Here is a 14,076-nt window from a genome sequence, read left to right on the forward strand (position 1 = left end):
ATCACGAAAGTGTCTTTTTTTTGTAGTGTACCTTCACTATCAGCGCCACCCTTGATGACAAATAGGAAAGCGCGCTCATTGCCTTCCTGCGGGAGAATATCGATGTGTTTGCCTGGCAACCATCTGATATCCCTGGTGTTCCCAGGGAGGTAATCGAGCACCACCTTGCTGTTTGCCCACAAGCCCGACCTGTCAAGAAGAAAGTTTGGAAGCAGGCCTAGGAGAGGCAGCAGTTTATTGCAGAGGAGATTAAGAAGCTCGAGGCAACTGGTTTGGTCAGAGAAGTGCTACATCCAACATGGTTAGCAAATCCAGTGGTTGTTCGCAAGGCTAACGGGAAGTGGTGGCTTTGCATAAATTTCATAGATCTCAACAAGGCATGCCCGAAGGACCCATTTCCCTTGCCACGCATCGATCAGATTGTGGATTCCACTTAAGGCTGCGATTTGCTCTCCTTTTTGGATGCATATTCTAGATATCACCAAATCTTCATGTCCAAAGAAAAGATGAAGAGAAGACCTCGTTCATCACCCCATGTGGTACGTACTGCTTTGTCCACATGTCATTTGGATTAAAGAGTGTCAGGTCTACTTCTGCAAGGGCAGTTCGGATTGGTTTTGAGCCACAACTGCACAGAAACATTGAGGCTTATATGGATCATACTATGGTCAAGACTAAGGACAGAGCAACCCTCATTCAGGATTTGGAGGAGACATTTGCTAATCTGCGCAAGATCAACTTGAAGCTCAACCCAGAGAAGTGTGTGTTTGGCGTTCCCTTCGGCAAGCTACTTGGGTTCCTTGTATCCCATCGGGGGATCGATGCCAACCTTGACAAGGTCAAAGCTATCGAGCAGATTCAAGTGCCCAGGACAGTCAAGGATGTGAGGTGTCTGACAGGGTGTGTTGCCACGCTAAGCAGATTCATCTCCAAGTCTATCGAGGGCGCCCTGTCGTTCTTCAAAATTCTAAAGAAGGCAAGACCCATGAAGTGGACCCCAGAAGCAGATGCAGCTTTGCAAGAGTTGAAGGCCTACTTATCCTCTGTGCCCACCTTTGTTGCCCCCAAACCACAAGAGCGGTTGCTGCTATACTTGGCGGCAACCAATCAAGTGGTTAGTGTGACACCCATGTTTTTATTTGGATTTTTCAAAAGATTTTTACTTGACTTGAGGGAGGTGATTTAAAATTTCTTTTTCAAAAGAACTCTCCCTTTCAAATATTTTTATTTGGCAAAAGTTTTATTTGGATTCACCCAAGATCTGTCTTTGGTCTTGGAGGTTCTTGCTTTTCATTTGGACTCAAGACAAAATACTTTTCACTTGGGAAAATGCCTTTTGAAAATCTCTTTGAAATTTGCACTATGGCTTTTGGAATAATCCTTTACCACTTTCAACTTTTCCCTCTTGCCATGGCCTTAGTGCAAATACTCTCTCCTAACCCTCCCCTCATCTTTGGATCATGTTTGGCATCTAATCCAGCAAGTTGAACCTCCCCTATGTTTATTTTCCATTTAAATCTTATTCAAATAAATTTCTGTCTTCTATTCTATCCATTGGTGATTCACAAAGGAACTCTACTTTCAGTTTTGATTTTTGCCCCCAAACCAACTCTCCTCCCTAGTCCTTTGAACCCTCAACCAAGATCCATGAAGATCCACTGGTCTTCAGTTCAAAATTTTCAAACTACACTTGCTGCAAGTTTGGACCAGATTTGTCAAATTTGGTGAAATTCATTCAAATCCTTCTCCAAAAATTCCAAGTAAAATCAGGCAGCCTCTGGGTGCATTGAGTGGTCACCTCACCAAGTTACAGCCCCAGAAAAATTTATCTCATAGCCAAATCATTCTGTCGAGCACCTGCAGTGCATGGTCATTGTCAAGTTCAGTTAATTCAGAGAACAGTTCAGTGGCTTACTGTCGTTTTCTTCAGAGATGGTTGTCGATCTCGACAGTGCCCCGATATCGCCTTGCTCCTCGTCCCCTCCCCCTTGTTCCTGCACCGCACGAACGCCTGGCACCTTGCGGACGTCGGCGACGAGCAGCAGAAGGTGCGCCGCCCCGTGACCGACGCCAGCGGTGGCTTTGCGGCCGCCAGCGGGAGGCACGGCGCTGACGGCGCCACCCAGCGCCGCCCAAACCACCGGAGCTCGCCGTGTGGCCTTCCACTCCCCCGAACGCGCTGCCGCGCTCGTCGTGAACCGCAGGGCGCGGAGCACGCTCTCTGCCGCCGTCGAGCCCGTGCGGCCATCTCACCGTGGACCGACGCCATTACGCCAAGACCAACTCCGTTTAGCTGTGGAATGACACCAGTAACCTCCACTGATGCTGCCTGGCCACTCAAACCTCCTGCCAATCCACTGCATCGCCGTAATCGCTCGCCGGAGATTCTCCGTTCACGGCCACCTCGTCGATCCGCCTATAAATAGAGGCCCCGAGCTTCAACTCGAGCACCCACCATCCCTGCACTCCACCTAGAGCATGCCTAGCCACTGGAAGAGCCCCGAGGAGGTCTCCTTCCTCGACTCCGGCCGCCGCGAGCCGCCACGGGATCCAGCTCGATTCGCCCCCGTGTGTGCACCTCCGCCTCCCTTCTCTTGCCAGTAGCTTCACTATGCATCCCTCCTTCTGACCCGCGCTTCAATTCGTAGTTTGCAGCCCTCCACCGGAGTTCCCCACCATCACCCGAACCGCCGTCCGCCGGAGATAGTGTCGCCGTCGACGTGGTGCTCCCCGTTGGTCGAGTCCACCACCCACCGACGCGGAAGAACAAGCTGAAGCTCTTGGTACCCTCCGATCCTCCTAACTCGCCGTGGTTCGACGCCGGCGTCCACCGCAGTCTTCGGGCGCCGGCGAGCTTTTCAAACCTGACATGTGGACCCCGCATGTCAGCCCCTGTTATATTCTCCCTCGAACCGTTTTCTGTTGGCGCCTTCGGGAAAATACGCTTTCCCTCTTGAGCTTGCGCATTTCCAATCGAACCGTTTTCTGTTTTCTCAGTTAAAACCCTGGAACTTTTCTGTTTCATTACAGATAAGTCCCTGGACAGAAACCTTTATAACTTTTTAATAAAAAGGGATTTTTGAGTGATTCTTTTTCTCACAATCTTCAAATTTTGTCTAGTTTTTTATGGGATTTATTTGAAAAATATTTGGAGAAGTTTCTGTGCACCCATTGGTTTTCACGTTAGTACCCGTTTTTCGTGATTGCCGTAGGTTCCGGAAGAGGTGACGGAGCCGCGAACTTCGCCGAGCTAGACTCCGACTTCTCGGAACCAGGCAAGCATGTTTGAACATTTGATATGATAAGTGTTTTGCATGTTTGCTTGAAAGTTTGTGCGTGGCATATGAGTGTCGGTAAATACCTTGTTGCTTGTAAGGCAACTACCCGCATGTTCCAAAGTTGCGATGATCTCTGATGAGAGATGGCCTAATCATGTGGTGACATGAAGGGCAGCAAGGTGGTACTGTTGTAGCATACCAGCCTTGCGTCATCCGACTTTCTCCGACGTTAACGTGGATGGAGTCACGTTATCGTTCTTTTCCCCGCATGTTCCAAAGTTGCGATGATCTCTGATGAGGGATGGCCTAATCATGTGGAGACATGAAGGGCAGCAAGGTGGTACTATTGTAGCATACCAGCCTTGCGTCATCCGACTTTCTCCGACGTTAACGTGGACGGAGTCACGTTATCGTTCTTTTCCCCGCATGTTCCAAAGTTGCGATGATCTCTGATGAGAGATGGCCTAATCATGTGGTGACATGAAGGGCAGCAAGGTGGTACTATTGTAGCATACCAGCCTTGCGTCATCCGACTTTCTCCGACGTTAACGTGGACGGAGTCCCGTTATCGTTCTTTCCCCCTTCCGTGCTACCACATGTTTCATTTGCTAGGATGCGGTTTAGTAAGTTGGTAACCTCTTTCCGTGTACACACCAAACAGAGAGGCCGGGATGATGGTACCTTGGCCCAGGATTAAAGCCAGTCATCCGGTCAGGGGGCATGGGTGTTTCCGGTTGGGACCGAGAGGGGGGCACCCCCTTAGAGCGCGCGTATAGAAATTTGATCCCATGCTACGCGAGGTTGTAGCCTCCCCGTCTCAAGGTTTTTCTTGAACGTTGCCGAGGGTGATCCCTGGCTTCGGAAGGTTGAATTGGGTGTGTACTGGTTAGACGTGTTTCTTCCAAAACACCGTAGACGGAACTAGTCCCCGTGACTACTGAAATCCGTTGGCTGTGGTTAAGTACAAACTCTGCAGAGTCAATTCCTTCCAATTCATCGTATCCATGATCAAGTAGTGTAATCAGTATATCCATATCTATCCGCGTGGAAAACTTGTCCCCGGTGAACAAGCTCAAGTGGTAAATCCAATTTAATTATTATTCCTGTGGATGGACTAAATTTTTATTCGTCTCGTACTTGTGATAATTTATGTTCCCGAACTATTAAATTATTAAACTGCAATATAAGCCCTTTATGTGACGTCGCTCAGACGTCCGACTGCGGCATGTCTTTTGTTTCTTACTTTAGATATAAGCCCTTTATGTGATGTCGCTCAGACGTCCGACTGTGGCACGCACTGCCTTTATTTTCTGTTATAAGCCCTTTATGTGGTGTCGCCCCGACGCCCGACTGTGGCATTATTATTCTTGTAGTTTCCTCTCGAGGAGTCATTCAGACCCTCGTTTGGCACCAGCATTATTATTCTCGCAGTTTCCGCTTGAGGAGTCATTCAGACCTTCGTTTGGCACCAGCATTATTATTCTCGCAGTTTCCGCTCGAGGAGTCATTCAGACCCTCGTTTGGCACCAGTATTACTATTCTGCAGTTTCCGCTCGAGGCGTCATTCAGACCCTCACTTGGCACCCAGTATTTATTATCTCTATGTCTGAACGCACTGGATAAATTGTTCTTATGCTTCATGTTTACATTTGTTATATCTTATGTCCGAACTGTCTTGCGAGTACTTTCATAGTACTCACCTGGCTTGTTGATTTGGCCAGATGTTGACGAAGGCGATCTCTTGGATGAAGAGTTTGATAGCGCGTCCGATGCCTAGAGGAGTCCCAGTCAGTCCTGCGCGATCCCGGATATTGGTCACTTGTATCATATACGCTTCCGCCACCCGCAACAAGTCTCCTCGAGCCTCACTCCGACGCTCGAAGAGCTGTAGTCTTCAGGAGTCATATCACTCGCTTCGCGGTGATATTTCCACCACCATTATTATCGTGAGTTAGTAGTATGCCACCCTATCCGCCGTCTTGTTTTATCGGCATGCATGTAATAAATTGTTGGGCAGTCTCCGCTCAACCTTGTATTATATTTAGTACTCCTGGTATTTTTCTTCTGTGACCAAGATATTGTCTACCAGTGAGAAGGAATTCTTCCTTACTGGTCCGTAAAAGGGATTGGTCTCTCAATAATTATTTTATTGAAAAACCGGTCGTGACAGTTAGTGCAGCCTTGGTGGCACGGCGGGAAGTGGAAGAAGCAGAAAGTGAGAAAGCCCAACAAAGCCAGATAAGGACATGGCAAAGAAGAAAGTGGTGCGGCACCCAGTATACTTCGTCAGCTCCCTGCTACAAGGAGCTAGACCGAGGTACTCTGGTGTGCAAAAATTGATCTTTGGTCTCATCATGGCCTCAAGGAAACTGCGCCACTACTTCCAAGCCCATGAGATCACGGTTGTCACTCGCTTCCCATTGCAAAGGATACTCCGAAACCCTGAGGCTACCGGCAGAATAGTGGAGTGGGCTTTGGAGTTATGCAGCTTTGGCCTGAAGTTTGAAAGCACATCAACAATTCAGAGCAGGGCATTGGCAGAGTTTATTGCAGAATGGACGCCAACCCCTGATGAGGAAATGTTGGAAATAGTTATCCCCGGCAAGGAAGCGCCCCAAGAATGGATCATGTATTTCGATGGTGCCTTTTCCCTACAAGGTGGAGGGACTGACGTGCTTCTTCTTGCCCCCTCCAGGGAGCACTTGAAGTACGTCGTCCAGATGCACTTTGCCCGGGAAGAGGCGACCAACAATACAACAGAGTATGAAGGGCTCCTTGCCGGGCTTAGGATTGCTGCAGAATTGGGAATCAAGAAGCTGATCATTCGAGGAGATTCACAGCTTGTGGTGAGACAAGTCAACAAGGATTACCAAAGTCCATTAATGGAGGAATACGTCGAGGAAGTGAGAAGATTGGAGGAGCGCTTTGACGAATTGTAAACAGAGCACGTACCCCGTGCGGAAAACATCATAGCTGATCATCTGCCAAAGTGTGCTGCGCAGAAGCTTCCTGTGGAACCAGGAACTTTTGTTCTCCATCTTACTCAGCCCTCCGTATCCCCAGCAACAATGGCCTGGAAAAGGAGAAAGATGGACTTCGGTAAGCCTCTCCCGGTAGAGCCTCCCGGGGCTCCTAGTAGGGACCCTGCCGGAAACAACTCCCCATCACTTGCCGGACCGCACCCTCCAGCCGGTCCTATGGTCCCCGCGAACGAGAAAAGTGCCCCCGTAGTTGAGGAGGTGCCACTAGTCCTTGTTGCCGAGCCCCAGGCTCCAACTTGGGCAAGGCACATAGTCCATTTCCTCCAAATCGGAGAACTTCCCGATGACCAAGATGAAGCTGAAAGAGTAGCCCGGAGGGCCAGTATGTATCAGTTTGTCAATGGCACTCTATACAGAAGGAGGCCCAACGGTGTGAAATTGAAGTGCATCTGCCGGGAAGAAGGAAAGGAACTACTGGCTGAGATACACAAAGGCATGTGCGGCTCCCACATTGGATCAAGGGCATTAGTTGGGAAAGCATTCCGACAAGGATTCTATTGGCCCATAGCCCTCCAAGATGTCATTGAGCTAGTAACCAAATGTGAAGCCTGCCAGTTCCATTCCAAGAACATCCACCTGCCTGCACAAGCTCTTCAGATAATCCCTTTGTCATGGTTGTTTTCGGTCTGGGGGCTCGATATCCTCGGCTCTTTCCCCCGAGCTGTCGAGGGCTTTGAATTCTTGTTCGTTGCTATCGACAAGTTTACAAAGTGGCCGGAAGTAGCTACCGTGAGAAAGGTGACTACTCAGTCAGCTATCAAGTTCTTGGAAGAATTGGTGTGTCGTTTTGGAGTCCCGGCAAGGATCATTACCGACAACGACACCCAGTTCACGAGCCGCGCCTTCATGCAATATGTTCATGCCCTCGGAAGCAAAATCTCATTCGCCTCTGTCACACATCCCAGAAGCAATGGACAAGCTGAGAAGGCGAACGCTGAAGTGTTGCGAGGACTCAAGAAAAGAACCTTTGATATCCTGCAGAACCACGGCAGACGGTGGATCGATGAGCTGCTGGTAGTTTTCTAGTCCCTCGGAACGACACCAAATCGAGCTACTGGACGGACTCCCCTCTCCCTAGTCTATGGGGCCGAAACGGTTATCCCCACGGAACTCATTTATGGGTCATCTCGAGTGCTTGCCTATGATGAAGTAGCGCAAGATCAGCACCGGCATGACGACGTTGTGCTACTCGAGGAGAACCTTCTCCGGGCTGCTATGCATGCTGCACACTATCAGCAAGCCCTACATCGCTACCATAGCCGCAGGTTTCATGCCCGGTGTTTTGAGGAAGGCGACCTTGTCCTTAGGCGCGTTCAGTCCACCAAGGGTACAAACAAGTTGACGCCGAAGTGGGAAGGCCCTTACCGGGTAGTTTGAGTCACCAGACCTGGCGCAGTCCGTCTGGAGACCAGAGGTGGCATTCAATTGCAAAACTCATGGAATATAGAGCATCTCCGCAAGTTCTACCCATAAGGCGCGGCTGTCGGGCCCTGCCCGGCAGCCACCTTTTGTACAGGCCTTGCCTCAGTTGCATGTAACCCCTTGTATAAAGCCAGGCGCAGACCCTGAGCAACAGAGAAATAAACGAAGCGATGGGGGGGCCCCGACCAAGTTGCATGCACACATGAGCATTTCAAGAGCATTGCATAAGCATTTCAAGAGCATTGCATAAGCATTTCATGAGCATTGCATATGCATATAGATAAGGTCGCATCTTGCATCATTTCCATCTACATAAGGCTGCAGGTTCCTGCCGTGAGCTTGGCCTCTACTGGGAGTTGGGAAGATGAACCAGCACTGTGATCTCTGGCAAGCAAAACAAATAAGTTCTACCTCTTGTCCATAAGTGTTCTGTGAGCTGAAACTTGTGCATGAGAAAACCTTGCCGCTCTTTGAAACTTAGGTGCTCCCATCCCTGGACTCGGACGTTGCTTCGGCCAGGATGGTCGCAATGGCCTTTGGTGAAAAGAGATTGGCGGGGGGCTAGTCCCTTTATTTATGCCCGGTAGGCTCGTTCTCTGGCAACAACTGAAAGGGTACCGGCAGGATAGCCTGCCGGGGAAAACTCATTTATTTGAAGTAAAGAGGCATTCCGCCTCTGCATGGACAGATACATGCACGAGTTCCCGGCAATATTCATCTTTTTCATTAATATGTTGATCATACAAGTATGAACCTTACAGAACACAAAAATGGACTCGAGAGATTACATTATTTGAACTAAAATTTGGCAAGTTCCTTCAGATTTAAGATTGACAAAAGATGAGTGGCCTGTGATGCCTTTGCCCTTGTCCATCTCCTTCAGGAAGAGGTCGAGGAGGCCGAAGGCGGACCTAGCTGGGATTCGGAGCCTTCTCGGGATCAGGATGGCACCACTCCGCAGCAAGGAGGAAGAAACTAGAGGGCAGGCGCGGATGGTGACTGTAGGATCGAAAGTATGTCTAGAGGGGGGTGATTAGACTACTTGACCAAATAAAAATCTAGCCTTTTCCCATTTTAAGTCTTGGCAGATTTTAGCAACTTATCACAAGTCAAGTAATCAACCTACACATGCAATTCTAAGAGTATAGCAGCGGAATGTAAATCATTGCATATGAAGGTAAAAGGGAGGAGTTTGGACGGAGCAAACGCAATGTAGACACAGAGATTTTTGGCGTGGTTCCGATAGGTGGTGCTATCGTACATCCACATTGATGGAGACTTCAACCCACGAAGGGTAACGGCTGCGCGAGTCCACGGAGGACTCCACCCACGAAGGGTCCACGAAGAAGCAACCTTGTCTATCCCACCATGGCCATCGCCCACGAAGGACTTGCCTCACTTGGGTAGATCTTCACGAAGTAGGCGATCTCCTTGCCCTTACAAACTCCTTGGTTCAACTCCACAATCTTGACGGAGGCTCCCAAGTGACACCTAACCAATCTAGGAGACACCACTCTCGAAAAGGTAATATATGGTGTGTTGATGATGAACTCCTTGCTCTTGTGCTTCAAATGATAGTCTCCCCAACACTCAACTCTCTCTCACAGATTTGGATTTGGTGGAAAGATGATTTGAGTGGAAAGCAACTTGAGGAAGGCTAGAGATCAAGATTCTTGTGGTTGGATTGGAATATCTTGGTCACAACACATGAGTAGGTGGTTCTCTCTCAGAAAATGAATACTGGAAGTGTAGGCACGTTCTGATGGCTCTCTCCACGAATGGAGGAAGGGTGGAGGGGTATATATAGCCTCCACACAAAATCTAACCGTTACACACAATTTACCAAACTCAGTGGGACCAAATACTGAAACTCGGTCAGACCAATTTAGTTCAAAATGTGAACGTTAGGCTTTTCGATGGGACCGACATGTCAACTCGGTGGGACCGATTGCATTAGGGTTAGGGCATAACGTAATCTCAGTGAGACCGATCACATGAACTCGGTGAGACCGATTTCTGTAACAGGCAAACAGAGAGTTGGTCAGGCAAACTCAGTGGGACCGATCGCTCATTTCGGTGAGACCAAAACGTTACGAAAAGGAAAAAGCGAGTTTGCATTGTGAACTCGGTGGGACCGATCGCTCATCTCGGTTAGACCGAAATGTTACGAAGGGAAATAGAGAGTTTGCAATCCCATCTCGGTGAGACCGAGATCTCTATCGGTGAGACCAAACTGATTAGGGTTTCTGGCTATGGCTATGTCAAATGAACTCGGTGGCCCGGATAGATCAAATCGGTGGGGCCGAGTTTGACTTTTGGTTTGGGACATATGTGGATATGAGAAAATGGTTGAGGGCTTTTGGAGCATATCACTAAGCATTTTGAGCAAGCAAGCCATTAAGCAACACCTCATCCCCTTTTAATAGTTTTGGCTTTTCCTATGGACTCAATGTGATCTTGGATCACTAAAATGAAAATGTAGAGTCTTGAGCTTGAGCCAACATGTGTCCTTAGCATTTTGAGGGGTCCACATCTCTAGTCCATGCCATGCCAATCATTGAACTTTCTGAAATGATTATCTTGAAAGAATATTGGTCCAATGAGCTATATGTTGTTAAGAATTACCAAAACCACCAAGGGATTAGTTACACTTTCAATCTCCCCCTTTTTGGTTAGTGTTGACAACATATAGATCAAAGCTTCGACAAATGATAATAAGAATGAAATACATCATCGCTTTGAGAAGTATGTGATATGCAAGAGCTCCCCCTAAATTTGTGCATTATTTAGAATTTGCTTTGGAATGCAAATGCACAATCGATTAGGAACATGGGTTACTCTTCCATGTCACATACATCTTGGTGGAGCGCTCAAAATGATAATATATGAAATATGCACTCATCACCAAGGTAAGACGTGAATGATCATACATGAGAGATAGATAGAATCATCATCCAAGCACAAGCATTAACGTATGATATGATCAAACACATGACCATACAAGTATCTCACACACACATAAAGTATCGTCCAAGCAAATAAACAAATAAGTATCAAACAAGTAGCAAAAGAGATAGCAAAAAGAAGCAAATCTCTCTCTCTCGAAGCCTATGATCTATACACTTTCTCCCCCTTTGGCAACAAGTTACCAAAAAGCTCGAAAATGCATAGTGCCATGCGGCTCTCTAAGCTTGATCTTAGGGAGGTGGCGTGGAGAGGACTCCTAGGACAAATGCATCTGTTAAGGTTGTAGGAGCTGGTGGAGTTGCAACCGGAGGGGCAACTGAAGCTGTGGCTGCAGGTGCAGAAGTAGTAGCTCTTGTGTTTGTCACTGGCACTGCTGCTGATCTCTGTGCCCTAGGCATTCTCTGAAAAGCTTCAGTGGTATCTTTCCCTTTCCTCTCTTCAGCTTCATCCTGGAGCTGCTCAACAACTGTTTGCATCTCTGTGACCTTCAAGTCTAGATCATAAAATTTTGTTTCAATGATCCTTTCAAGACACTTGATTCTGAGTCAGGGCGGCCAATCCTTTCTCAATCCTCAAAGTGGCTTGAATAAGATATCCAAGTTGATCTTGTTTTGACTTTAGAAAAACTTGTGAAGCCTCTTCAGCACTTGGCATCTTGGCTGCCTTCTCTGCTTTTGCTTTTGCTCTCTTCTCTTGAGCCTCTACTGATGTAGGTTCTGTAGCATCCATGAGCACTGTGTTGTCCTCAAAGTCAGGCCTCAAGGGAAGGTGCTCTTTGTCCAACAGGTATGTGCCTGTGCCCATCTTGGAGTTGATGAGCATCTGGATGTGTGGAGCATACCCACATGATCTCTTCTGATCAGCAGTTGTCCTCTTGATTGTCTCTACAATTAGTGTCATCACCTTGGGTTTTTCTGGCACATCAAACATATGCAACAAATTAATGGAATGTCCTCTTATCATTATGTGATCACCAGACTTGGACAACAGAGTGTGCCTCAAGATAGTATTGATTGTGGGAAATCCTAAAAAAAGAAAATAGACAAAGCCAAACTTGTGATGTTCCAAAGCTGCATCTGGAATCTCCTTGTACATATGTGCCATGGAGTTACGTCCTTTCCAAGGCTTTGCATACACATCAGTGTCATCCTCATGCTCTTCAGGGGCATTGATTAGCTTGGCCCACTCTGCAAAAGTTGACTGGTACCTTGTACCTTCAGACATCCAAAAAATCCTTCCATCTGGGTAGAAGTGAGCTGTTGAATAAAATTGCATAATGAGCTCATCATTCCACTTGGTCAACTTCTGACCCACAAAGACATCAACTCCATTCATCTTGAAACTTTCATGAACTCCAGGGAAGTGGTCTTCATTGTTGTCAATGTACTTCCAATCTACCCACTTCATGTCACAGACAATGGGCTTCTTATCCAGGAGCACTGTCTCATAGAAGTCCTGCTATTCTGTAGTGTGGAACCTGTAGTCTACAGCAGTTCTCCTTCTTGAGGCATAAGGATCTGACTGTGTCCACAATCTGAGACCTACATCCTTCCTGATTTTCATGTTTTCTGCCACTGGATGTGTATCATCATGATCTGGGATCTTGGGCTTCAACTTTCTGAGCACTTGGGCTTCCTCTTCTTCTTCCACTTCAAGCGCTGGGGCCTTGTTCTTCTTAGCAGCTGGTATGTTCCTGGTGCTTCTCTTTGGTGCAGTTTTGGGGGCTGGAGCAGTAGCTTTGGGGCCAGTCTTGGGCTTTGAAGAAGCAGCCCTAGACTTGATGGCATCCCCATCAGCTTTTGAGCTTTAGGTACTGGTGCAGCATCCTCTTCTTCATCTTCTTCATCAGACTAAATCACCATTGAGGGCTTTCCAATAACTCTTGTCATAGTTTTCTTGACCCTTTTCTTTCTCTTCTTGCCCTCACCAGTAGCCTCTCCAACAGTTGATTTGGAGGTTTCAAGAGTTGAGGCTCTGGCCTTTGACATGGGCACTCTCTTGGCAGGAGCCTTCTTGTTCAGACCAGGCTTTGTTGAAGCAGCTATGCCAAATTCCTTCTTAACCACTTTCTTCTTTGAGCTGACTTCTTCCTCAGCAGCAACATAGTCCACAGCTTCAGAGTCTGAGTTTGTCTTTATCCTCTGCCTAGTTGCTGCCTTGGGCAAGTTGCTTGGGGTGCTTCTGCTACCCTCATCATAGCTGCCAGAGGGACTAGTGCCCTCACTCGGGTTAACTTGCTCCTCAGACTTGTCCTGGCTGTCAGTCTGATCAAACATTATTGACACTGCAAACTGAGAGCTGACCCTGTGAATAGATATAGATGAGATAGAGTGGATGAGCATCACAAAGTGCAGAGATTTTGCAAAACAATTGAGTCAAAAACTTAGTTTTAGTTTTCCACAACAAGCATTTTGGAGCTACCGATTCATTAAACTCGGTGCCACCGAAACAATATTGGAGTCTGAACTAGTGAGATCGGTCAGACCGAGACACAGTTCGGAGAGTCCGAGATTGCTAGGGTTTCACTGAGAGTTGAACTCGGTCACACCGATTTGCAAGTTTCGGTCAAACCGAAAATTACAAGTGCAATGGCCTAAGCCAAATTGGTGAGACCGATTTCTACAACTCGGTCGGTCCGAGATGAGTTCGGCGGAAACCTAACCCTTAATTGTCGAATCAAAACTAATCTAAAGGAAGTTTTTGCTGGATAGTATAATCTCATACGTGGTAAGAATCATGGCATTGACTTTATGCTAAGAATCGGAGGTAAAGATGGCACAAAGGATCGAACTCATACCATAACTTGGCGATGAGCTCGCTACGGCGGCAACGGCGGTGAAGATTCCCGTTGACGGCGGTGGAGACCAGCGGCGGGAGGTCGCTGGCGATGAGGAAATGATCCGGAGACCCGAGTCGGCAGAGCAGGACACGCGCGGGCAAAAAGGTTTCAGAGGAATTTCCAAAATTTGACCCGTGGGTATATATATCCTGACCCTGTCGGTGTGACCGAGTGGAACAACTCAGTGGCACCAAGATGCAGAATCGCAAGCGGTTACTGCAACTCGGTGTGACCGAACAGTTCTAATCGGTTGCATCGAGATTGAAAACCTAGATCAACTCAATGAACTTGGTATGACCTAAAGGGATGAATCGGTTAGACCAAAATACACAGAGAGGTTTTGGAAGTTTAAGGTCCTGTTTGGTTTGTGACTAAGATTGCCAAAGATTACCACACCTAAGGTTAGGTAAGTTTGATCAACTTAGGTGAGTGTTTGGTTCAAGCCACACCTTAGGCAAGCCACACTTGAGCCCCACATGGCATACACACAAAAAGTGTGGCAAGATTCCCTTAGGCTTGCCAACTTGTG

Source organism: Aegilops tauschii, chromosome 5 (assembly GCF_002575655.3).
Source record: "Aegilops tauschii subsp. strangulata cultivar AL8/78 chromosome 5, Aet v6.0, whole genome shotgun sequence".
In the NCBI taxonomy this organism is placed as follows: Eukaryota; Viridiplantae; Streptophyta; class Magnoliopsida; order Poales; family Poaceae; genus Aegilops; species Aegilops tauschii.